This window comes from Nomia melanderi, chromosome 4 (assembly GCF_051020985.1).
Source record: "Nomia melanderi isolate GNS246 chromosome 4, iyNomMela1, whole genome shotgun sequence".
Lineage (NCBI taxonomy): Eukaryota > Metazoa > Arthropoda > Insecta > Hymenoptera > Halictidae > Nomia > Nomia melanderi.
In genome coordinates, this window is record NC_135002.1 from 4,545,343 (window position 1) to 4,569,215 (window position 23,873).

Below are 23,873 nucleotides of genomic sequence, written 5' to 3' on the forward strand. Positions count from 1 at the left end.
CAAAACGATGTTTTCCCCGAATACCGCAGGAGCAGAGCGGGTGCAATGCAAGCGGGGAATGAAGAATCTCCGAAGGCAAAGAAAATGAAAACAAATGCTCGCAGTCGAGGCGAGAGAACCACATACACGGCAAGAGTGATAGGAGCCCGAGGAGAACGTGGAAAACGGCCATGGAATAGCCCGGCTGGAGGTGGGGGAGGGAAGAAAACGCGTGTTCGAAAACACGGACACCTATCCTGATCAAGAAAGATCGAGAAAGCAAAAGGGGGGATGCAGTGGCCGCGGCACCCGAAGGGGGGCGAGGGGGAGAGCGAGCAGCGAACGGAACAGAAACTATTTTAACGAAACTGGAGAAAGAGAGAAAGCAGAGCCAGAGGGGGCGGGTGGTGTAGCGAGAAGAGACGCTGCGTGGAAATCCGAAAAGAGGGAGGAAGAGAGGGAAACACCAGGAGCAAGGGTGGGTACAAGAAACAGAGACGGGAACAGCCGCGAGAGGAGCGCGGAACAGAGAGAGGATCCAGTCGCGAGGAGAGAAAGGGAAACAGAATGCGAATGGATCGCGTCGGAGTGCGAGAGGCGGATGGGGGTTCGCGAAGGGAGAGAAAGAGAGACATCGAGCAGAGAGCGAGAGAGACGGGGCGAGCGAGAAGCGGAGGCAGGAGGGAGTAGCAGGAGACCCGAGGCTGCGGCGTAGCCTCAGTGCCGGCGCAGTGGCCGGGCCATCGTGTCCTGTGCCTAGGTTTCCGTGTTCTCTTTCCTCTGATCCTGGCTCGACAGTCGTCGACGATCCTCCAGAGAGATCGTCCCTCTTTACTTTCGACCGTGTCGTTACTCTCCCCTGCCTCATCGACTGGGCCAGCTTCTCTTCTCTCCGCCTGTGCACTCTCTCTAACGCGCGACCCTTTCGACTTCCTCAAGGATCATCGTCGGAGTGCAGCAGCAGAGGGAGGGAGAGAGACAGGGAGAGAGAGGGAGAGAGGGAGAAACAGACAGAGGGACAGAGAGAGAGAACGATAGAAAGTGACAAGGTAGCTAGGATGAGAAGAACCGTGACGCGACGTGACACACGGTGAGGGAGAGGAGGTCCTGTCGCGAAAGGACCTCCCGCCGCTGGTGACTGGAGCTATCTACGGTTTCGTGGCTCCGACGTTTTCCTGGGGACGGTGCGAGGGATTCTCGAGAACGGTGACAGGGGAACCCGGTGGCCTTTAAACGCAGTGGTGAGCGGAACCTCGGCGGCTGGTCGGGCAAGCGGACAGGACGAGGAAACGGGAAAGGACACCCTGCCGGGCAGCAGCAGGGAGGATCACAGGGCGAAGAGGTGGGAGCCATGCCGCCCGGGCGAGCTTCCCTCGAGGTAGCCAGGATCGTCCGGCATCCCCGTTCTTCCGGTGTGCTGCGTACGGATCGCCTCGTCTGAGGTAAGGACACACATCCTCGTTATCTCTTATCTGTTCCGCTGTCTCCCGGAAGCTCGACGGGTTTCCAGAGAGAGCCTGTAGGAGACGACGATGTCGAGAGATCGCTCGATGAGCGTGGATCTTAGTAACAGTCCTCGTTTCAAGATGATAATTCGCCATTCGGCGAGGTTAGGTGCAGTCGATCGAAGCTACAAAGAAAACAGCGAGAGACCTTTCTCGTCCTTGTACGGCAGACGTCAAGTCGTCTTTGAACGATACGTGCTCGAGGATCCTGGGCTTCCCGTGCCTGCGGGTGTCGCTGTTCGGACTCGGCTCTTCTGGAACGTGCCTCTCGGTGTCTGGAGGAGGACAGAGGGAGGGAGGGTTGAGAGTTCCGACAGTGTAGATCCTGGCTTCGTGATCCGGTTAACGTTAGCGAGGCTCAAAGCGCGCTACTCCGCGCGTCCTCGGTTATAGTTCCTGGGAGGATGGATTTCCGAGGGCCGGGGACTCGCGCCGGCTGGAAGCCTCCCGACTCGCGTCGTTAATGATTCATCGGGGAACGCTGTGCGCGTTGAAATTCTGTTTCGCCCGGGTACCGATGGACGCTGCTCCGACGCTCGGCTCGGGGTGTCTCCGGGCCCGCTGCTCGGGACGCCGGCGAAATTGTTCGTTAAATTATTGGAGGCGTGTTCCGGCGGCGGACAATGCCGGCGTAGGGTCAAAGTTCGACCCCGACAGCCTCTGTTGACATCCGCGACGCACGGAGAGGCTTCCGGCGACGTCGGCCAGCGGCGACGGGCACCTGTTCCAGAAACGGAAGCTTCGACGACGTTCCGTACGTGACGCGTAAACAGAAACTCGGTGCGCTCCGTTTTCGGCTGGATATTTGTTTTGGGGGACGATCGAACGGGGCTCCTTTCCGCGTCCCCGGCTGCCGCGCGCCGTCCCCCGAGCGACTCGGACGTATCAAACTTGCGGATCTCCGCCGAACTGTGCCGAACCAGTAAATCGTAACGGAGTAACTCCGGTCTTTCTGGCTTCCGAATGATTCACGTCCGAAGCGAAATTCGAGGCACGGATTTACGGAGCGTCGGCTGGATCAGACGTTGAGCCGAGTTTCAGGCGAGAACGCCTGAACCGGGGACGCGTGAAATTTCGGTGGACGTTTCTGAAATGTCATTTGATTAGCGAACACGCCCCGAGAGGTTTCAGTTGTTCATCGAGTCGTTTCTTCGGGAACGGTTCTGTATTTGGCCGAGTGATCTGATTTAACGAATCGCTGCCAGTTGTTCTGGTGGCTTCGTTCGTGCGGAACAGAATGGTTTCGAAATTCTTTGGTGGCGAACGGCGAAGAGAGGATTCCCCTCGGCTGTAGCGAAACACCGCAAACGCGGCGATTCAAGAAAATGAAATCCCCGACTCGACTGCCGATGACCCCTAGTTGGCTGACTATAATAGCCAAGGATGTCAGGGTGACAAATAATTCCGAAGCACTCCGCAGCTGAAATTAACTCCGAGGTCAGTTTCTAGCGAACGTCCGCGCGTTCAACATCGTCGAATAATTGTCACGACACAGTGCTCACATTCTCTGAATACTGGGATCCCATTTCCAGTCGAATTCTCGCTTCCTGCCTCACGGTAGTATCGTCATTACTTTACAGCTCGATGTGTCTTGCGAAGACCTCAATCTCTGCGCTTCTTTTATTCCACCGCTTCGCTCTGCTCTTACACTCTCACGCGGAAATACGCGAAAATCGAATGACCTTCCACTAAACCGTTCACCGAACTATCAAGCGAACTAAAGATAAAGTAGGCTGCGTTGAAACTTTGCTTAATAGTTCAGTGAATTCATCGTGTTAACACTTTGCGGACGAAGGTTCTTAGGAACGTACAAAACCTTCAACGGACGAAACTAAATGATCAGTCGCTTAATCAGTAGAAACAAAGGAAACACGCGCAGATCTCCGGATATTCGAGTAATTAACTCACTCGTCCACGACTTAGTCCTCCAAATATGAACATTCCATCTCGCCGAAATGTCGAAAATCGTCCGCGAAGGGTTAACGTCAATATATTAATCACAGAGAAACGAGTTCGTTCGAATTCCCCCGAGAAATCGAAATATCCCGATGGCCCGATCGATCGGAGCGTTCTCGTTAGAAATCAAGATATCCCTCCGCTGGAGTTCAATCGAGCGAAACCCTGGAATCGCGGCGTTCCCCTCGCTGGAAATCAAAATATCCTTCCAGCCAATTTTCCGATCGATCGGAGGCACACGCAACGCTCCTCCCTGTTGTTGATCGGTACGCAACTCTTCAATTACGCGCTGTTTGGGGATCGCACGCTCGGCGGGTGCGCGAGACCGCATCAGTCGGCTCCCGCGGCGTTGAGCTCGCGATTCGCCGTCGGAGCGGCGCGGCGGTTACGTCGCCAGCAGTTTCGGGAACGAAACCAGGCGAGCCGGAAGTCGCGCATCGATTTCGCGGCCGATTTGAAGCCGAAGAGCGCGGCCCGGCGGGGGTGGCCTCGAGGAACCGCTCGCGGAACAATGCTCCGAAAATCGCTGGTTACTCGCTCGCGCCCGTTCGCGTTCGCGTACGCAGCGGCGCACGGACGCCGAAACCGCCGCATTTATTTTTAAAGGCCCCGGTGCCATCCGTTTGCGCCGCACCGGCGCAAACAGAGCCGTATTTATAGAAGTCAGACACGCTCTTTCAGCGTTGTCGCGATCGAGCGCCGGGAAACGGAAGTGCGCAAACCGAGACGCGGTATTACATTCCTGCCGCACGCCGCCGGAGGCGGGGGAGTACTCCGCTCTGATATTGTTACCCGCTTGCGAAGTGTCTTCGATACTTTCATCTGGCTGAAATTCCATCGGACGTATCGGCGAACCTCGAATTTCAGGATCGGCTAATTTCGGATGCAACCCGCGGTTGCATGAGTGTTCGCAGGGCTGCGGGGTTGTGTTTTGGGGGAGGTTTTGTAGATTTAACCCTTTGCTCGGAAGTTCTTCGTTGGAAATATTCAACAGTTTCCATTGAGTTATAGACGACGTCCTTTAAGAAGCAAATTATTATTTCAATATTTCAAATATTCATGGATTGTAATATTGTATGTAAAGCTTTGTGATTTTGGTACATCAAATTGTATGGTGACCGAGTCACCTCTCGAGTGCAAAGGGTTAAATCTTGAGGTTTGAATTTGAATTTGACAGGTATAGCAACATTTTTTGCACGATTCTATGGTTGTTCTTCAGGAAAGATTTTATAGATTTGAATCTTGAGATTCGAGTCTGATCTGTTTTTTCCAGTGATTTCTTTCGATGGTTCGTTTGGTAAAACAGCAGTTTGGAAGGTGTTGCAGATATTCGTGAAATTTAATTGCGCTTGTGAAGCTTCTAAGTGTAGTTCTGAGTAACTTTATATAGTTTTACCGTAGAAGTGAACAGTGGCTTGAAAGGAGTGAACTCTTGTAGCATTTAAGACAAAGAGCACGCGGATCTCAGAAATATTTTGTCTGTCTAGAATAAAGAACAGCCAATATAACTCGCGTATCGCAGAGTTTCAAAACGTCAACTTCCAATCGTGATGATTACATGGAAGTACGAATCTCATTATATTCGGAGGGACCAGCGCCGGTTTTTAATTACACAGGGTGGTGGATTCCGTTTGATCGATTTTCCCCGACCCGTGCCCCGTCAATTTATTCTTCCCGGTCTATCCGGGGCCGTAGTAAATGCTGACAGGACGATAATTTGCACGTAAAAGCCGGGGTTCCGCGCTCGAAACGGAACGGAACGGAAACGCTGAAACTGCCCTTCCGCAACTGCGCGAAAAATAGAGAGGGACGCGGGTCGCGTACAAAGCGGCCGGTTTTGTTTGTTTTTACGTTGCATCGGGTTCTCCGTTAAGCGAACGCGCACCCAAGGGACGCTGCTCAGCGAACGGCAACGTTATCCCGGGCTTCGAGCTCCTTTAAATGAGTTTTTACGTCGGCGTGGAACGGGATCCGCGTCGCGCGCTTTGATCCAGCCGCGTTGCGAATTAACTCACCCCGCCCGACGACGAAATCCGCCGGTTTGTTGTTACTTAGAGACACCCGCGGATTTTCGCTTAAAATGCGAACGATAAGCCGACGCGACGCGGCGAGGAATCTGGAAACAATGCCTGAATGTAACTAATCCACGTGCACGCCGGTATTATTCTTTTCAATGGAGAAAAGGGGAAGCATTTTTAATGAAAACTCCCGTTACAGATGCTTCTGAACGATTCGCGACGTCGTTAATTAAAGTGAACCTCTGCGAATCAATCGTTCATTCGGTAATACCGCGACGAATGATGTACTGATGATGAATATGTATTCATGTATAATACGCGTGTGTGGGGAATTGAAAGAACTCGTGTGTTTCAAGAAATATAGGAAATCTAGCATATGAACCAGTTAACTGTGGAATTTAGTTGGAAAAACGTTCTGCGCGCAATAAAATAAAATGGAGCGTGTACTCGTCGAACGCAGGACGAATGCGCGTAGAGTATATTTTAACCCTCTATGGGCCGAATTTTGTTTCATGATTATAACAAAATTTGTGCAGTATGAAATTAATAAATATCAACATACGAACACAAGTTAACAATGTATTCAATAGTTTCAACAAATTTATTGAAACGAATATATTTTGTAACTTTGAAATTACAATGACGTTGAGCGTAAACGCCTGTGTGTATAAAACTTTAAGTTGGTTAATTATTTAATGTCGTTTGTCATTTTGCAATAAAAAATTGAATACGTCAATTTAACTCGGTACATTGATGTATGACTTCAAAGTCACACGAGCCTATAGAGGGTTAATGAAAGGTCAAAGCGAAACAAAGAAGAATTACATGTTTATGTGAAAACATAAAGAATTCATGAAAGAATTAGTATCATGTCAAGCTTTACGATGACGTGTATTCATCAAACACAGTTACCCTTTGCGGACGAATGTCTACATTTCGGCGAGATGAAAGTTTCGTATTCAAAAAACTAAGTCGTGGACGAATGATTTGATTACTTGAACAGCAAGATATCAGTACGTAGTTTCCTTTTTTACATTAATTAAGCAATTCATAAGTAATCCAGCGTCATCTGCTGAAGGTATCGTATATTTTATAGAATCTCCGCCCGCAAAGGGTTAACTGGTTAAGAGGAAATTATTAAATAAAAGAAGACAGTTCCGTAGATCGCTCGCACTAGACTCGTAGAATACAATATTCACGAGCGTGAAACGATAATTTCCCTCGAATCCCATGTGTCGGCAACGAGAAACATTCCGGTTTATTAAATTCGATCCTAAAACTTCGCCAATCACTCAAACTCGGTAATAGAATCGAACAATCTTGACGCAGGTGTTTAACATTTAATAAAAGCGGGAACGATCGTTCCGAACAAACTAACGGGAGATCGCCATTCTTATCGAGCTTCGGTCCGTCCGCGGTACAACGGCAAGTTTGAAAATATTCGCGTCGTAAAATCGTGGGAAGCGTTAAGAAGCCACGGTCTAATAAATTCCGGAGCAGCCGGGCGGTCTCTTCGACGGAGCGGGCGAGCGGGCGACCGAGCCGGAATTCTTCGGAGGACGCCGTCTCAGAGGGATGGTGCGCATTCTTGGCGAGCGTGTTCGCGGATCGCGCACGACAATAAGTCACGCTCCCGAACCCGCGACGGCGACGCTCGCCGCGCTGCGTTTCCCGTTGATACGCAAATTTTGGCAGCCGCGACGCCCGTAAACCGCGGGCTTACGTCTAGCCGATTTCCGGCGGACGATGACAACCGGCCGCGCAGTGCGGCCAAACAGCCGTTCTCTGAACGAAACTCGATAACTTAACAAGTACGAGCGATACGAACAAATGCTTCGGACGAAAGTTGTGAGGTATAGAGCTAAGCATACGGTGGTTTTATTTTTATTTACGTTATAGGGATATTATGAAGTTTCTTCAGTGTCAATGGATACTTTGCGTTTCGATTCCGACGTTAAATGAATAGAGAAACGGAATTTATTTGTAGAACATTGTTATTTTTCGAATGATGGTCATTCTTTATAGCAGGGACTAATTAACGACATATTGGTAACCTTAAATTTTCATTATACGAATAGTCGAATTCGGGGATTTGTCCAAATGCTCGTTTTCTGGACAAAACTCGATAGCTTAACACTAGAACTACCGAGCATTTAATACGATTAATATGCAATTTATATAAAAATGGCAACAATAGATTATTTTCAGTTTCTTCAGAGATTCATTATAGTACTCTAGTGAAACTATTTGTTTTCAAAATCATTTCGAATATTCAATGCTTCGAAGATATCAATAATTGCTAAACAAAAAAATCGAAACCAGTTTTGACTGGTACGGTAGTCCTAGTGTTAAGAGTGATAAAACAAATGCTTCGGATGAAAGTTGTAAGCTATAGAGCTAAGCATATGGTGATTTTGTTTTTGTTTACATTACAGTGATATTTTGAAGTTTCTTCAATGACAATATGTACTTTAGGATCGATTGAAACGTTACGTTTGTATATACTAATTTACCATGATTAATTTAGTAAAAAGATTTACTTTATAATAAGATAGTAATTAAGATTTTAGTTATCCAGATTTACTTTAGGCGTAAGAATTCATAAGAGACGAATGATATTTCATCTGAACTCAGAAGATCTGAGATTTACTCCTTTTAACTTCCACCTGAGACCCTCACAATACCGATACGATGTTGTACGATAAAAAGGTTAACAATTCCAAGAAAACTGACGTTTATTAAAATCAACGTCAATCAAAATTCCCGACCATTATCACGTCCGTCGTCTCAAAACGGAGAGAGCCCCGACGAACGTGCGTCGTTATCCGCGCGGCTCGCGGGAAAAAACGAACAGAGGAAGCGAAATTCGCCGCGGATAAGCACGCCCATGGAAATAGGAGATTCCGGATTTATGGAGGTAGGGAAATTTCCAATTCGGCCCCGGAGCGCCGCGGAATTTGAAGAATTCCGTCGCCAATGGGAAATTTATACCGCGAAACGTCGGGGATCTCGGAGGGACTTCTGCCAAGCCGTTGCGAGCGTTCGTTCGTTTGCCTGATATCCAATTGCAGTTTGATTCCCGCGGAAATTATCTTTGTTGAATTTTTAAGGATCGTTTTCTCCGTTGAAACAGCGTTCCGCTCGTAAAACACATTGAGGACCGTTCCCCGCACAATACTAAGGAGGTGAGATATTTCTTGCGCGGAATTCCTTTCGGTTTGCCTTGAGCAATCGATGGGAGAATTTAATTCCTCGGTTGAACTCCGAATACTGCGTGAAGAGATTATAATAGTATACTATCGAGTAAATTCTCTTTCCGAGATCGTTGAGTTAGAAACTAATTGCTTCAAAATTCGAGTGTGACGTGTTAAAACTTGACTTTCGCGGACGAAGACCCTTTGAAATATACAAAACCTTCAGCAGATGAGGCTAAATATATCAATTTTATAAACAACAGAAAAAAAGACTGAAACTATGTGCTGCCTTGCTCATTTATTTGCAACTTCGAAGCATGAACATTTCATCTCGGAATGTCAATAATCGTCGGTAAAGGGTTAATGTTCGCAAATATTGTTTCGTGAAGATTGTTAAGTATTCTTCGCATTTCATGGAACGGTTATATCGATCGTTACTAGTCGACGTTAGTTTCGTTAGGAAAGTAGTGGTTCCGATTATAGCGGTTCGCGCGAGGCTTTCATCGGCCATTTTGGAGCACCTTGCGCGGATAACGGTTTCCAATCAACCGATAATCACGTTCGTGCGTTCCGAAGATGAACAGATCCGGCCGGCGGCTCCTTCCGTTCGCGACTAATTTAATTAGGAGCGTGCGTACGGCGATAACGCGGTTATCGGACGTCATCGCGTCATCCCCTGTTGACGCGCCTCCATTTTACGATCCGTTGTCTAGTCCGCTCGGATTACTCCGGCCTCTGTTCCGCATTGAACGCATCGTAAAGCGGCGAACGGGGGATTCGTAGGCACTTACAACCGGGAGCACTTCACTCCGACGCTTTCTGCGAGTTTCTGTTTGTTCTGCGCTAAGAATCGAGTTAGAATTAATTCCGAGCAATGTTTCACGGACAAGAATCACCAAACCTGTATTCGTTATTGCCGGAAGTTCTGTTTAATCTTCAAATGTAACTGGTTAGTCATTCGCTGACAATTGCTTCGGTAATATTCCTCGTAGCTACGTACATTCTAAGTACAATGTAACCAATGTAATTAGGTGTTAAAAATGTAATGAAGAAGCGTTGTCGGTTTTCATAACACATTTGCTACCGGTGACGTAGCATTTTCAATGTTTTTAGAATCTTAGTAACGTTCCACGTTATTCTCCATTTTATAGAATGCTGATAACGTAGTTCTATATTTGAAAATTTACAGCTGAAAATTGACAATATAATTTTATTATATACTTTTTACTGTCTCGTATATTTGACAAGCTGACTTGCGGTATTCGTCTATAGACCGTGAAATTCTATGCATTCGCGAACGTGTTAACACTTTGCGGACGAAGATTCTTTAAAATGCGCCAAACCTTCAGCAGATGAAGTTAAATTGCTTAATTAATATAAAAAAAGGAAACTACGTACTGATATCTTGCTGTTCAAGTAATCGAATCATTCGTCCACGACTTAGTCTTCGAAATATGAAAATTTCATCTCGCTCGAAAAATCGGTTGCTTAATTCAGAATTACGTTTCATTAATTAAAATACATGTTTATATGTATGCATTTTCGATGACACGTTACTATTAAGTTTCGTTGAACTTCCCTTTCGTTAGCGTAATCTTTTCTATTTCGAAAATTCACGTGACATCTGAACTATCGGTTCGCAATCGGTAAGAGATTTAATATTTCATAGAAACGTTAATTGAATACTGATCATTTTTTATAAATCAATGGTTATTATATTGTACCTCTGCACACAATCAAAGTCGCAGTTGCAAATTCTCGATGGAACTAACCGGTTTCCGGTGAAAGTCGCTCCTAAAAGTAACCGACGCTCATAGTGTTAATCTCGCGGCTTCAATTTTCGATTACCGCGGCACGCGCGCAACCCCTGTCCCGCAAAATTGTTAAAACCCACCCTTCGCACCCTCTGATAATAGCGGGCCGACCGAAAACGCTCGCCGAACAACCTGTACGAGGCTAACGACCACCCGCGTCCCGCAAAAATTGTCGATAATCATCGGAATCGCTTTTGTATTAGCGGCGAATCGAACAATCTGCCCAAATAGCTCGTACCGACACCCTCGTAGTCATTTTTATCGCTCAACTGCTCGTGCATGGATTTTTTTAACTCGTGAAACGAGAATATTATTAACGCGTTATGCACCATGGAAATCTTCATCGTTTTTCCGTGGAGTTATTCTTTTGCTATTTATTCTATCCTCGTATTATACTGTTATCAGCTTCGTTGTCAACACTGAACCTACCAGACGGGTCAAAATGATTCCTGGTTTCTACTTTTTGCAATTACTGAAAAGACAACAGATGCTTCTCTGAGATGTTATTAAAGAAATTGATTTAGCAGTACGCAAACTAAATTATAAATCAATTAATATCCACTCTTGAAGTTTCTATGGAATTTCGAAAAGTCAATTTGACTGCTCGGTAGTTTCAGTGTTAATCATTTGATGTTACTATCCTTGAATTATACTGTTATCAGCTTCGTTATCAACACTGAACCTACCAGACGGGTCAAAATGATTCCTGGTTTCTACTTTTTGCAATTACTGAAAAGATAACAGATGCTTCTCTGTGATGTTATTAAAGAAATTGATTTAGCAGTATGCAAACTGAATTATAAATGAATTAAAGTCTCGATATATGCACTCAAGTTTCTATAGAGGAATTTCGGAAAGTCAATTTAATTAATCGGTAGTTTCAGTGTTAATCATTTGACGTTACTGTCCTCGCGTTATCTTATTATCAGCTTCGTTACGTTATCAAACACTTTTCATTCGACATCGATTATCTGGCGTATCACGAGTGTTTTCAAATAATTCGAAAACGTTCGTCACCGGCGGCCACTGACACAGTGCTTAACATTCTTTGCATTAAGAAACATTCTCGGTTAACGCGTTTCAGTTTTAGAAATTGCGAACCAAAAAACGCCTCGTCCACGTTCGCCGGGCGATCAATCACGGCTGAACGACGTTTTTAAAAGATAAAACACAGACACGACGCAAACCGAATTGGAAAATAACTCGCAAATCACGGTACATGGGACACGGACGCGCGTGCACGTGATATTTCTGTACAACCATTCGTTACAAAAGATATTCACCGTTTTTTGTAAATGTACAACCTAGGAGAATCAGTATTATCGAACATCGATTATCCAACGTTATTAAACGTCGATTATTAACCGCTTGCCCTGCAACAACGAGTGAGACTCGTGAAGAAGATTTTCAACATGATTCAACAAATATAGATATATTATACTCAGTTCATTCGAATTCAAAGTAAATATTATTCCTCTGTAATCAACTATTATACTTAAAAGGAAATATAGGTACAACATACGCTTAGAATTTTTCTTTTTTCCCAATAAGAGAAAGAAATCAGGGGTCAAAAGATTCCATTAAACAGCTACAAACGGAAACCACGGTTACATATCAGGTCAACAATACAAACAGAACATTCTAAGTTCCTTCTCAGTTTCCCACCGATCATGATTTCAGTCGTTTCTTTCAAACGATCCAATGTTTACGAATTCATCTTGGTAAACGCATCAGCCGCGCGTGGAACGATCGAAGCCGACAGATAACGAGGTTGCCCCTTGATTCCACTCATCGCTTCGTTTGAGCCAAACGAAGGCTTCATTCGATTAGCCGTGCAAGTATATCGATTACGTGAGCAGTGTAATAATTTTCTATCCACTCGCCCGTTCCGGAAATAATGGAATCTCGAGGAACGGGCTCCATCGTGATCGGCAACCCTTCCAGACAATGAAAACGACAAAAAAAAATAAGGCAGCATGGAATACCGCGAACGCTGTAAATTCATCATTTCCGTTTCACGCGAGATAATTATGCCGTATTCTGTTTCGCCTCGAAACACGTTTGCACGCTGCGATGTGTTCCACCGTGGATCCTAGGGGCGGAACACGGTTTCGACTTTAAGTACGAATTATCCGCCGGACGATTTTAGGGGCTGCGCGGCAGCCGATTCTCCCCGCGGTGTCCTAATTTGCGCGGAAGTTTGCTTCATTTGGAAACGAAATTATGCATGCCGATAATTCGAGGCGACGACGGGACAGACGAAAGTTTCGCGACACTTCCGTTGCGTGAATCCCGTGCGTCGATCGTTATCGGAGGCGTGTTTTACGGTCGAATTTAATTCATCGGCGTTGTTATGTTGAATCGTAGCGCGTGAGACGAAATTTTCATATTTCGAAGACTAAGTCGCAAAATGATTTAATAACTCGAATAGCAAGAGATCAGCAGTTTCCTTTTGTTCTATCAATTATACGATTGATGTACAATTTAGCTTCGTCTGTTGAAGGTTTGGTACATTTCAAAGAATCTTCGATGTTTCACGTTTCACGCGCTGATAAATTAATAATTTACGGTGACGATATATAATTTCAGCGAAAAGCGACCGTCGAAAATCACGGGACAATAGAGTGAGCACTCAGTGAGAGTCTCCGACCGCTGAAAATAATGTTAATGCGTAGATCCAACAATCCGCAGGACATTTGTGCTCCAGATGATTCTAATTCGAGGGGCATGCGCGGGCTGAAAAACTGCAGGCTACAAAGCGGCGGGGAATTGAAACGAAATTAGCGGCGGCGGCGGCGGCGGCTCATTCGAAGTCAAAACTTCCTCGTAAATTGCGTGACCGGCGTTCGGCCCGGTGGACGGCTAATGAAATTTCTGGACTTGCGATTCCGTTGAATTTTTTTCCGAGCCCGCCCGTTTAGAGAGGAATTCCCGCGGGGAAATGAGTTTCCGTGGGACAGTTTAATTACTGGACGCGCATCTCGCTTTTCCTTTTTCCGTTTCCCGCCATCGACCGCCGCGGCGACGCGTCGAAATTTCCACGCGACATTCTGCGTCTGAAACGGAGCTACTTATAACCCCGGCCAGGATTAGAGATTCGTTCGCGCGGACGGCTTCATCCTACCGTGAAAACTTCGGGGAATTTTAATCGTCTTTAGCAATAACTTACATTTTCATTGCACGCGTCGGACGGAATTTGGCTTGGCTGATAAGTTCGAAACAAAAATGGTACGATTCTACTCGTGGAACCACTCTGTATATTCAGAGTAAGTATTCTAGTGTTATTATAGTATAAATGATGAAAGGGTGGATCTTGAGTGATCGAGAGGTAGGAATGAATTTAAGTAAGAAGTTCAAATGTGACTTAGAATCACATCGTGGTTCGATTAGTGTTAAGGAGTCTCTACGATCATTGAAAGATTTGTATTATTTTTACATGTGTAGATAAGTTACCGTTTCACTAGTAATACAATGACAATTAAGAAACACAGAATACCGGAAAACAGAAGAGACACTACTAAGACGCCTGATAATATTCTAACTGCTAACTCACCCAACCTCTCAGTAATTATGAAAGAACTCAGGAATGAGTAATTTTGACTCACCTGGTAATTATGGCGTTAGTACTATAGTGTTACTATAGTATAGATAATGAAAGGGTGCATCTCGAGTAATCGAGAGCTAGGAATAAATATGTATTTAACCCTTTGCACTCGAGAGGTTATAAAATTATAAAATCGAATTACTTATTCATTTTCCTAAGTTAAAAGTTTCGGTTTGATCGATGTTTACTACACTATTATTACTATCGCAGCGTTTAACCCTCTGCACTGCGGAGGCGCCTCTCGATCGCCAATTGATTCGACAGCAAAATTGTGAAGATATCTAACAACCTTGTTTTCTCTGTATTCAAGATCCCACCGTCCCTTTCGATAGTACTCCCCGTACATCCTGCTAACATCAATAACCACCGAATCCAAGACTACACCCGAGTCCGAAGAAACTTTCGAAATCCATCAGTATCTTTAATAAATTTCACGTTTCCCGCGCGAAGCTCAACTTCCCCGATCGCCGCTTACAGATGATCTGGAAATGACGAAAGTTTTCCCATCAGAATCCTAAAAACTCCGTGTCCCATTTAATCCCGTCGCGAATTCCCTCCGCTAGAAATGAAAAAAGGCGAAGGGAGCGCGAACGGAACCGTGGCGAGCACGCGAGAACTTCCCCGAGTCATCGATTCGCGATGTTTGGTCCGTTACTGGTCGGACCGCTGAAATAATGAGATTCCCGGGGACACGTCCGATACACAATACCCCCGTGAAGTTCGTTATCGCGCGCGGAATTCCACGGTAGCCGGCCGGCCTTCTTTCGGTCGGGCAGTTTCGCCGGATCTTCCGGGGACGCGCGTTGTTATCTTATTATCGGCCGCATTGTCCCAGAAGTTGAACGCCTCGTCCCAGTTGTCCGCTCTGTCGCGCGGCCGGCCGAGAGGCCGGGAAAAAAGGGGCGATTTTCATGAGCGGGAAGTTCATTTCCCCGACGGGGGCGCGGAATGAAACGGAACGCCTGTTTCATTCGGCCGTTTCGCAAATCGTCCGTGTCGGTTCGGTGTCGCGTGGCTGCCTTCATCCATTGTCTGCCCCCTCTTTCCCCCCTCCGCTCGCTCCGCTATTATTCGCGGACCCTATTCCCTTGATTGTCCTTTTTTTCCCCTTTTCGCTCCCGTGACAATTTGCAGGGAGAGTCCTGAATGGAGGAGCAGACACGGTCCGAGATTTCTCTGCGTGCGTTCGGATCGCGAGCACGGCTAACCTGGAATTAGGGGACAGAATCTTCGCGTCTCCAATCAACTCGCACGCGAACGCTTCTTTTGTGCTTGACACGCTTCCGGCGATAGCGTTGCGCGGGCTTGGAGTTCGAGCGGATGTTTCCTGCACTTTCGCAGCGGAGTTTTTCGAAGGATTCGTGGATCGCGGATACGTTCGTTGTAAGTGGAAATATAAATTTTGCAGGAATATCGTATTTAACTTGGCTGACAAATTCGAAACGAAAATAGTAGAATTCTACTGATAACATATCGCGACTGTTACGTCCTAGCGTGATTTTTGTTAGAAACAACGTTGAACACACGTGGAGTACAGCTGGAATAAACAAACTGGATCTTTTATTTGAACGCGTGATTCACCTGTCGCAAATCCAAACAACAATGTATACAAATTCCAGTGCCGGCGATAAATTCTAAGGGGACGTACTATTACGTCGGCCGCGATCGCGTCGGAATATTCGCGACCAACCGTTTGCCAGGAGAATTATGCGTCGCGGTGTTCTAGGAAACGCGTTCCGCCATCTTTACGGAATATTTCCAGTCTCCACGCGGGAAACACCGTTGATTTTCCGAATACCACGAGCGTCGAGTGACGGCTCGAATGAAAGCGCATGTAAAATTGATGAAATTTCCGTCGCGCGATACGCGGGATCGCGCGTGTCGCGCGCGCGGCGCTCGATGCGAGCGAACAGCCGTAACGAAGTTACACGAAGACACCGGGCACTTTCGTGCAGCGCGCAGAATCAATTGAATTCGAGTCGAAAGATTTACTTTCAACAGTTTCCTGCGCAACGGAACGCACCGATAAATTTCCAGCGTACGGCACATTTATTTCGCGAGCGGCGCGCGATACGCTGCGCTCCAGCGGTTCGACGGGAACTCGATCGACGTGTACCCGGACGAACGAGTGCGCGTAATTTCATAAGGCCGGCGAACAACGGTTAACTACCGGCCGATGATTAACCGGCATCGAAGTATTCAATAATTCAGCGGCGATTCGGAAAAGCCGCGGTTTACCGCGACACCGGTAATATAATAATAAACTTCGGACGATAAACAGCGGGTACACGGTCGCCGTTCGTTCGTTAGAATGATCGGGATTAAAAGTCGACGGGGCGGCCGTGCGCCGGTTTTATTGTTCACCGGAATTAATGTAAAGCTCGGATCGGCCCTCGAATTTTATCGAGCGTTCGCATTGTTACCGGGCGGCCGGCGCGCGGTGCGGTTAAATGGCCGTTTTCTGGGCAAAACTCGATAACCTGAAAGGTATGAGTGATACAAACAAATGCTTCGGGCGAAAGTTGTAAGGTATAGAGCTAAGCACACGGTGGTTTTGTTTTTGTTTACGTTACAGGGATATTGTGAAGTTCCTTCAGTGACAATGGAGACTTTGCGTTTCGATTACTGACGTTATGTGAATAGAGAAATGGAATTCATTCGCGGAACATTGTTGTTTTTCAAATGATGATCATTTTGTGTAGCAAGGATTACTTAATGACATATTGGTAACCTTCAATTTTCATTGTACGAACAGTAGAATTTGGGGATTTGTTCAAATGCTCGTTTTCTGGACAAAACTCGATAGCTTAACACTAGAACTATCGAGCATTTAGTACGATTAATATGCAATTTCTATAAAAATGGCAGATTATTTTCAGTTTCTTCAGAGATTCATTATAGTACTCTAGTGAAGCTACATCTGTTGAAACCTCCAACATTATCATGATCATTCGAATAGGAAATTTTATTCGTCACCCGCGAACGGCGTTCAACTTTGTAAATCTAAAAAAACACTCCTCGAGCAAGAATTCAGTTACAAGTTGTTATAAAAACACGTGGAGCGAAATGACAATCATAAATGACAATCATTCTGTACAGCGACATATTGGAACCCTCTAATTTTCGTTACACGAACAGTAGAATTCGGGGTTTTGCCCAGAGGCGGCCGCACTGTGCGCCGTTGCTATCGCGCGTGCGTGTTAATTTTAATCGCGCCCGTCGATAATATATCCCGCGTCGATTCTCGACGCGACACGCCGCGTGACCGTTAACTGGATGTAATTAATGTTACGCCGTATTGCGTCTCGAGCAGAACCCCGGCAGAGTCCGCGATACTCGCTCGGCCCGTATCACACGTCCGATCTTCAAGCACGCCCGGCAGAGCGATACGTTGCGACGGAATGATAACCGGCGGGACGAATTCACCCTCTTCCGGTCCATCCGTCTCCCACGCGGACCTCTTTGGAATTTTTAGTACCGTAACCTGGCGCATTGTGTAGCTTTATGTGCCTCGTTCTGCGTAGGGGTTTGCGTTTGAGTTTCTTTGGGGTGGTTTATTCGATGGAGAGGGGGAGCTTGAATTTGTCGAGAGTGGTACTGTTGTTTTTGTTTTATACAGCTGTTTTTGTATTATGGTTGGTTCCTTGGAAGTTGGTTTTGTGAGTGATTGATGATTTTGATAGGTAGAAAATAATAGAAGTTTGAGGGGTGATGTGCGTCAGATGTGCGTCGGATGTTCTGGGAATGATTTAAATATTTTGAGCATAAAAATTGAATGCTAACGAATACTACTAACTAATAATAAACTAGTCTCAAACTAAGCAAAAACGAAATATCATCGAAGAATTAGTAATCTAAACCTAAGTCTCAATGTTCGAAAGTCTCAATATTCCCACTTCTAATCGTTTTCTGCTACAGCTGTTTTTGTCTGATGGTTGGTTCCTTGAAAGTTGATTCTGTGAGTGATTGATGATTTTGATAGGTAGAAATTAATAGGTGAAGTTTGAGGAGGGTGATGTGCGTCAGATGTTCTGGGAACGAAGATTCAAATACTTTGAGATGATGTGAACAGTAGTTGCCAGAGAAAGAAGAGAAATGAACAGATTACTATAGAATAAAAATTGAATACTAACGAATAGTATTAATTAATAATGAACCAATCTCAAACTAAGCAAAAACGAAATATCATCACAGAATTAGAAATCTAAACCTAAGTCTCAACATTCCACTTCCAATCGTACCATCTATCCCTCTGCAACAGAAAATTATCTCACAAACATCTTCCACGATCACCTGCATCAACCAACGTTACACCCACGAATTCTATAAAACGACATTCCCGAGCAGATACCGAAACATCAATTAATTCTCCGACGTTACTCGCGCGAAGCATAAGGACCACACCCAGTATTCCAAGGAGAACAGCGAGGTTTCTCGAAACGCTCCCCCGCCGTGGGAAGAAAACGCGGCTGGAAAGCCTAGGGAACGTCTCCCTCGAATAATGTAATAGGTGGGAGGAGATTCCCGTCGCGGAAAAATTGAATCGTTATCATGAACCGCAACCGGCTAAGGCTGACGCGTGCGGTTTTGTTGCTCGTGCCGGCTTATGACAGAACTATCGATCCTACTACTGGTCCAACTCGAACTTTTCCTCTGCGCTCCCACCCACCGCCCTCGCATCGTATATCCGAAATTCCTCTCTCCCCCTCTCTCGCTTCTCTGCTCCCCTTCTATCGTTTCCACTCTGGCCCCGTGCGTGAAGCACACTTCGAAAGGATGATAAGAGGTCCCGTTACGCGGCCAGGCTTACGTTCGCCAGCCGAATTTCGTTATTTCGATGATCGATCCTCGCCCCTTCTCTTCGAGGAGCTCCTCTTCGGCGACTCAATTGAGCTTCGATTTAATTATCTCGCGCATTTCGTTTGATTATCCGAGCGGAACGATCCTGTTAATAAATTCGACAGGCAGGAATTCCTTTTTAGTACGGTTTTACGGTAACTCCTAGGAATTTTGGTTAGAATATCGCGTTTTAGGAACTTTTCGAATTGTTTCGGTGAATTAGCTTGCTTCAGTCGATTAAGTGTTAAGGAACAGCTGATTTGTTTCGAAATTTTGATAGTTCTCGAAGTTTTACCGTGAGCTGGGTATGGCGGAGGTTATTTGCTGTGCCTTGAGACACGGGTCTGATGATTAGTCAGTTAAGAAGCAGCGCGAATAGTTTGACGAAGTTGCTTTCGAGTGACGCGAGAAAACCACTTTGTCGAAGGTATTCCATTCCGTTTCGGGAGCATCTTTCTCGTTAATTCGTCGCAATTTGCTCGATGGCGCGCATATCGCTGAGACACTCGGCTCGCTGCGAACGTTATTCTCCGAACGAGTGCTTTATACGCGAGAAAATTGAGTGGCAGTGGGGAGGAATTAACCCCTCGGCTTGGAGTATCGTGTCGGGCCCCTGGCGAAAATGTCAAATAAAGTTTGACAAATGCAAGTGCCATTCGATCCTCTCGAGTTCGAATTAAATAGAAAATCTATAAAAAAAATAGACAAAATCGAATACAGTTTAACAAATATGAATTTGGGTCCAACTTAGAGTTCTCGAGAGCAAGTTTGTATAAATATCAGAATCCTCTTAAACATCAATTTTTAATTAAATATTAATTTTATTGTAAAGCTAGATATAAAAGAAATATAAAACTCCTTTCTTCTTTGATTAAATTATTAAAGACAAAGTAATTTCGTCGGGCTTTCGAAATATAGAATAAAGCTAGAGATAAAAGAAATATAAACTGCTTTTCTTCTTTGATTAAATCATTAAAGTAATTTCATCGAGCATAGTTTTGAAAATATTGTAGGGCTAGATATAAAAGAAATATAAAATTCTTTTCTTCCTTAGTGAATTATTAAAGGTAAAGTAATCTCAACGAGCATAGTTTCGAAAATCTTACGGGGTAAGAGGTTAAAGGCCATTGAAAGCTACAGATAGGTAGATAACAAAGCCGGTAAACGTTTCGCCGGACACTTATGAATTACGTCGGGCCACTCGAAGTGTCGCGTCGTTTCTCATTAACTATTCCGCGGTAATGCCCGGCTAGAAGTGCGTACTATCTTCGTTTTATGCTTTCGACCAGGTACAGCCACTGTTCTACTTGGCTTAAACGGTGTACGGTTTAATTTAGTTGATCCCCGGTTTAATTGACTGGATCCGTACGATGCTTACTCTCATTGTCTGACAAGACCGTACTCCTATTCTACTCGTCCGGATAGACATGGTTCATGATCTCCCTGGCTGACTATATGCGCTCGCCGTTCTACTTGTCTCGCTACACACAATCTCCGTTTCAGTTGAGTTACTGTTCCTCTTGTTTATCCCCTTTGCTAGACTATTGAATCATTCGCATTTCAGTTGAACGTTTGGAAACTCTTGCAATGTTCAGCTGACTAGACAGTTTTCTCTCATTTCTTATTTGTATATTATAAATTTCAATTTTTCTCCATTATTATTGTTAATCTAGGTATCTATATAGTTCACAGTCTGACAGTGTGCAATCACTGTTTCACTTGGCTCGTTAATAATTCATTCGAATCCCCTTTTCTAACTGAATATTATTCATATTTCACTAGAACCTCTGGAAATACTACGATCGTCTGACTACAGACTATCCTTATTCTACTCATCCAGATATTACCTCCAAATTCGACTCTTTGCCAATCACAATTTGTTACAGTGTTGATTTATGACGCACCCAAATTCCTTTTTCTAATTGCATATTAATCAAATTTCACTAGAACCTCTGGAAATACTGCTACGATCGTCTGACTACAGACTATCCTTATTCTACTCATCCAGATATTACCTCCAAATTCGACTCAGCCAATCACAATTTATTACAGTGCTATAAATTCAAATTCCTTAACGTACAAGCGTCCACCAGTATAAGATCCCTATTCCACTTGTCTGATTTATGACGCACCCTTTTTCTAATTGTACATTAATCAAATTTCACCGGAACATTGTCATAGAAGTTCCTTCCACCACGCTCGCCTGACTATCAGGTTTAATTCTACTGTTTGCCTCAGCCACCGTCGGGAACTCACGAATTTTTCCGAAGTCCCGCGATTAATCTGGATTTCTACGTAGTCGGCAGTCCGTCCCCATGCAGTCCCTGTTTCACTCGGCTGATTATTAATCTTCTTCGCTCTCTTTGTCCGACTATATATTATTCTCGTTCCGCTCGAATGTCAAGAAATTCTTTCTACCTCGTCCCCCCGCGCAAAGACATTTCTCATTCCACCTTTAATTTCTACATCAAACGGAATTTTCCTGGCCAGCTACTTCGCGACTTCTGGAGTTAACCCCTTGGCCAATGATTTCTTTCTCAACTCCGATCGATACGGCTACTTTGTCGTTGATAACTTATTGGAAAAAGAGGAAAATTCTAAGCGTATGTTATGTCTATATTTCCTTTTAAGTATAACAGTTGATTACAGAGGAATAATACTGACTTTGAATTCGAATTTACTAAGTAACATATGTATTTCTCAACTCTCATCGATACGGCTACTTTGTCGTTAATAATTTATTGGAAAAAGAGGAAAATTCTAAGTATACGTTATCTATATTTCCTTTTAACCCTTTGCACTCGAGAGGTGACTCTCTCGCCACTTGATTTGATTTGTAAAATTATAAAGTCTTGTATGATGCATCAATATATGGAATATTGCAATAAAATAACTTTCCTTCTTAATTTATATGTTTCCTCGTTAATTAGTTTCAAAGAACATCGTCTGTATCTCATCGAAGAATATTGAATGTTTCTAGTGAGAAACTTTCGAGTGCAAAGGGTTAAGTTTCAAGAAACAGTGAACATTTGTTCACCGTACGACTCAGACGTCGCTTCTCTATCGTTCGGCCGCCAGCGATCGCACGTTGGCAGCTTCGCGTCATCCTCAAACGAAAGCGCGAGGCTGAAGCACGCTGGAACGAGGTATTTTTTCCAACCGCCAGCCGGAAAATCGTCGGAGTCGCGTTAGCAAATCGAGCGCGGCAACCGCGGGATTATTAACTGGCAAAAATCGCCGGGTCGGCATTGTCGGCAGCGAATGTACGACGTCGCAGTGTCAATTTGCAGTAAATCATCGCTAATTAAACGGCATCGCGCCGCCGGTAATTAACAGACCGAGCCGTGAACGCCTGTTACCGCTGACTTTAGCAAAGCCCCCGACCTACGTAACCCGCGCGTTACTCGCGTTCAGCGCCGCCCGAAAACAATCGAAAAATATTTCCGAAATTATTCGGGAACTCCTCGGTCTGCGGGGAAATCAACCCCTTGACAAATGTTTTAAGACAGAAGTGAATGCGTCGGTCGATAAATATTTAAACGAGAAATGAATCCTTCGGCAGAATTGTTGCAAACGAGAGACACGGAAGTACAAGTAGAAGAGTCCGCGAAAAAATTAAGACTGACATTTCTCGGCGATCCTTTAAGAGGGGATGGGATTAATTTAAAGTCTCGAAGAAACAACGGAATTGCGTGCGAGGTCGCGTCCGTCTGGGGGAATAAATAATTGTTTCCCTTCGTTGCCCGTTTCCTGTGTTCCCTCCGTTGGAGGATTAAATCCCGGAAAATATTTAATAGCGCTTGTTCGTCCCGCCTCTAAAGTGGCCTCGTTATTTAAATATCCGACGCAATTCCCGCGCGAACGTGTCGGACACACGCAACGCCGAAAATTCTCCCATAAACATCGCGACCCTTCGTTACGGACGAACGAATTCTGTTTGTGCCAGGGAAGCCTTTCAACGCTGTTACATACGGCGTAATGAATTAATGATACAGTGATGTCTAATTAACGCGCGGTTATTCCATTGCGACGAGCTCGGCCCGAGCGAACGGTGCTTCTGACGTGACGCTTCGGTCGTGTCGCTCGTGGTCTGTGGTGCTCAACCGTTTGGATGCTAAACAACTTTTGTGGATATTTAGCAAAATTGCGCAAGTGATCGGGTGTGTATGCAAAGAAATTAATGAAAGTAGTTATCTAATTACATCACAAATATTGTGTTATTACAAAGAAATATCAGAAAATAACATCTATTCAAATAAATTCACTTTGAAGAAATAAATTCGCATTGAAGAAAATATAAAATTTGATTCGATTTGATTGTCTATTTAAAATATATTACATAACAGTACGATATCCGAGTTTCTCTATGTATAGCGATATAAGTTGACCTCACTGCCATCGCAATTCAGTTTTCTGAAAACTAAACGGTACGCAATGTGTTAACCCTTTGAACTCTGTAAGCTCCAAAATTGCACCAGTTACAATATTAAATATTTTAATGAATCTTAAAGAAACTACCCTAAAATTATTCGATTTTCCACACATCCAAATTTTGTACTAAGAAGGAAAATAAAAGATCGAAGAAATGTTATAGCATTTCTCACTTAATGTCATTAAAGACACTTAGCTATAACTTCGCTAATTACCACAGCATAGAAAAAAATATAAAATTTGATTCGAATTGGTTATCTATTTAAAATATATTACATAACAATATCCGAGTTTCTCTATGTATAGCGATATAAGTTGACCTCACTGAAAATTGCCATCACAATTCAGTTTCCTTGAAAATTGGCCGGCACGCGATCCATTAAATGAAATCCCGGAATTTTCTTTAATTCCGATCGAACGTGCACGAGGAGAATATAACACGATCTTCATCTGAATTTTTCGCGCCATCCCCTTAACGCTGTAGTCCCATTAACGAGAATATAATTAGAGCTTCGATAAACTCTATTAAATTC

At 44.7% G+C, this 23,873-nt stretch overlaps 1 protein-coding gene across 1 annotated transcript in view; it reads left to right on the forward strand.

The window, feature by feature from the left end:
* Positions 1 to 711: 711 nt before the first annotated feature.
* LOC116435083 (A-type potassium channel modulatory protein DPP6) overlaps positions 712 to 23,873 on the forward strand; it is a 165,449-nt gene continuing 142,287 nt past the window's right edge. Inside the window, exon 1 of the mRNA XM_031994261.2 lies at positions 712 to 1,421. The gene's annotated coding sequence lies outside the window, so the exon portion shown is untranslated. The remainder of the gene's footprint in view (positions 1,422 to 23,873) is intronic.